This window comes from Drosophila albomicans, chromosome 2R (assembly GCF_009650485.2).
Source record: "Drosophila albomicans strain 15112-1751.03 chromosome 2R, ASM965048v2, whole genome shotgun sequence".
NCBI lineage: Eukaryota > Metazoa > Arthropoda > Insecta > Diptera > Drosophilidae > Drosophila > Drosophila albomicans.
The window spans coordinates 1,335,211-1,338,680 of NC_047631.2; positions in this window are offsets into that span (position 1 = coordinate 1,335,211).

A 3,470-nucleotide genomic window follows, 5' to 3' on the forward strand; every position below is an offset into this window, starting at 1 on the left:
GACTTGATTTATATTTATTTGCAACTTTTCTACAGCACAGTTTGCATAAGTTCCACTTTGAGGTTGGGTCAAAACAAGTTTTATGTATTTTTAATGAATCGCCAATTTTAACGTTTTAAAAAATTCTAAATGGAGAGTTTATTTGATCTATAGCGCATATGCTTGCAGAAAGTGGCAAACCACCTCAAAAGTACATAAAAGTATATATACTTCTAGCAAGAAACCACTTTGGAGATCAGAGGTATCGACTGTCTTGCTTCTAAAAAAGACGTGCTGTAGCCTGTGCGAATCTCAGTCAAGCTAATCTGGAGGGAAGTACCACCAAAGTACTGAGGACTGGTTGCAAAAATGCTGCCAAATGTTTTGTTTGTGCAGAGGCTGGAGGATACCAGGCATTACACAGGAAGCAGCTATTGCCCTCTCAAGGGTATCAGGGGTCACGCGTATGCCAAAATGAATCAAAGACTCCTGCAGCTAACTTACACCATTGCTTGGTGGCCCAACAGCCACTTAAGCAAACGGCATCTTTGCCAAGTTAAGAGCATACGTCCTGCCTACGCCGATATCCAGGCAGCGATTGTCTTGGTTCCTCTAATGTGGGCGCGAAGATTACACAGCCGGGCAAGTTGAAAGTCGGCTGGACGCGATGCAGAGTAACTAAGCAGGAGCCCAGAACTCGGTGCTTTAAATACCTGCACTTCGGACACATCTCGAGTAAGTGGCAAAGCTTGGTCGGCAGAACAAATAGCTCTTCAATGCGGCTAGCAGAACCATAAAGCGGTCAGATGCTTTCTTTGCTCAGCCAAAGGCAGCAGTGAGGTTAACCACGGGGTGGATAGCAGGCGCTGGTCTTCGGCAAACACGCGTAACCACTGTGTAGCGGCTCAGGACCTCTTCTTGGAGTCGGTCAGGGAGAACGGGGTGGAAGTATGCGTCCTCAGCGAACCCTATTTAGCTACCAACAGGCTTATAGCGGCTTCATCAGGGCGCTACAAAACTTTTAGAATGTATTCTAAATGTATCGACCAGGGTTTTATATGAGAGCGCTAGACTACAAGATACTTTATTCCCTCGGCTTCTATACCCTGAATTTAATATGTGTATTATTACAACTTTGTGCCGGCATGAAATCCACATATGTATGTAACAGGCAGAGGGAGGCATTTCCGGCCTCACGCTTCATCAGCGTCTACAGCCGAAACGATATAGCCATGTCCGTCCACATAAATCTCGGAGACTAAAAATTGTAGAAGTTATTTAAGAAACAATTTAATATTTTAATTTTATATCACGGCTGTTGTCGGGACAACATTTTTAGAAAAAGACGGCAGCACGCTGGGTAGCCGTGAAACGTCGCGAAGATCGTTGTGGCACGGCGAATCGAGATATTTCATTCGGAGTCGGGATAACGCTGGGCATCTACAGAAAAGATGCTCAAGTGTTTCATCAACTCCGGCCCGACTTGAGCAGACTGGGATTAAAAGCCTGCTTGGACAGCAGCTTCCTCAGTCTAGAGGTGTCTTTAATGTTGTCCAGGAAAAAAGCTCTTCTTTTAGATGAGTGGATCATCTTCTTGTAAGATTTCAGACTTCATACATGGCACTATGGGTCAAAAGCCCAAATATGCGGCATAAATGATTTTTTTTTTTTTGAAATAGTGTTGTTTAATTATTTTTTTGGTATCTTGAATACTTATATGATATAACAAAATTTTGATAAAATTTTTTGGGAATACCCCTAATTTTTTGCGCGCTTTTAAAGTCAGCTGTTCAGTGTCGTTTTGTTTTAGACAAAAAACCCGCGAAAATTTTGACGACTTGCAGCTCGTAAATCAATTGAACCAAACATTAAAAGTTAAAAGTGTGTAAATGGAAAATAAAGGTCAAGGTATGTAAATTAATAGTTACTAAACGTTTTTCTATATTTCTAAATGTTTGTGTTGTTTTGACTAATGTGTTGCAAATGTGTTGTTCTAGCTTATTCTAACAAAAGTACATGTGTTCTGTGAAGCTTTTCTTTTAAGTGCCTCAAAGTGCCTTAAAGGTAAAAATGTAATATTTTTAACAAATCTCTATAGAATCCATTTTTAGTAATGGTTTTTGCCCGTTTTTGAAATAACAATACATGTTGCAGGTGTTTATGAGTTCTCTCATGCAGCGCTGCTCAAAGTGTTTTTTTAATAACTTCGACAATTTTTATCTGATCGCAACCAAATTTTCAGGAATCATAACTACTATGGTAGTTATTGTATATACCAAAATTCGTAACTCTAGCTTTAAAATTAGGCTTGTTATTCGATTTTTTTGATTTGCGGGGGCGGAAGTGGGCGTGGCAAAAATTTGAAACAAACTTGATCTGCGTGCAAACATAACAAATGCTGTCGAAAAAAAATTATAGCTCTATCTCTTATAGTCTCTGAGATCCAGTGTTTCATACGGACGGTTATATGGGGGCGGGAGGAAGGCGTGGTCAAATTGACACAAAATTTTTTTCGAAATTCTATCTTTCTCTCCCAGATACTTGTGCAAATTTTCAGAATCTTAGGTCCATTTTTAGAGTTTATGCCGCAAGTTTGGGCTTTTGGCCCATAGTGCATGGGTGCAATCTGTCGCGATGGTTAGGTCTAGCACGGTACGAGAGGTGGGACCTATATAAATAGATTCCTCACCTCTGTTGGCTAGACTCAGCTTATAGTTAAGGATAAAATCAATTAATGACTCACTCCTTGCATTGATATCAGGACTTCCCCAAACGCTATGGTGGTCGTTGGTGACCGTGCCGATTATGGATTGTTTGTTGGAGGAGCAGACCATGTTCACCAATATTTTCAGATCTTCTGGTAGAGCAGGTTCGTCGCGGGTCATATAGCCACCACGGTTAGATCGTCAGTGCTAAAATTCTGCGTGGACAGTTCCTCCCCCATCTCCTCTGTCAAATTGAGGTGTAGGGTGGCGTCGGTTATGCTCTCTAAACCGAGACTTGCCTCTACCTCCCCTGACCTCAACACGTTTTTTGAGGTGAAGGTACACCTTCACCCTAAGCCGCACGCGATTTACCCGTTATCACTGGGTAAAGGTTCATCAACCTTCAGCACGGACCAATCACTTGTCGGAATGGCCGGGTTCTGCTTCTTAAGCACCTGAACACCATAGGGGACAGGACCTTGGCATTCGGCATGGACGGAATATTATTCCTGTCCAGCTTGGCCCCCTCCCATTGTCCGTCCTCAAGTGCCGACAGATCGGCGTGGCTTTGTCGTCTCGGCTGTTGACGCTGATCAAGAATATATATACTTTATGGTGTCGGAGATGCCTCTTTCTGCTTGTTACATATATTTCCTGTTGGCACAAAGTTATCGCCCTATTGTCATTGGTCGTTTAACTTTTTTAGAATCCAAACTTATGCTCACACTGGAACGCGGTAGGCAAATATCACCTATTGAACCTACTTGGGTGTATATGTTCGGCCAT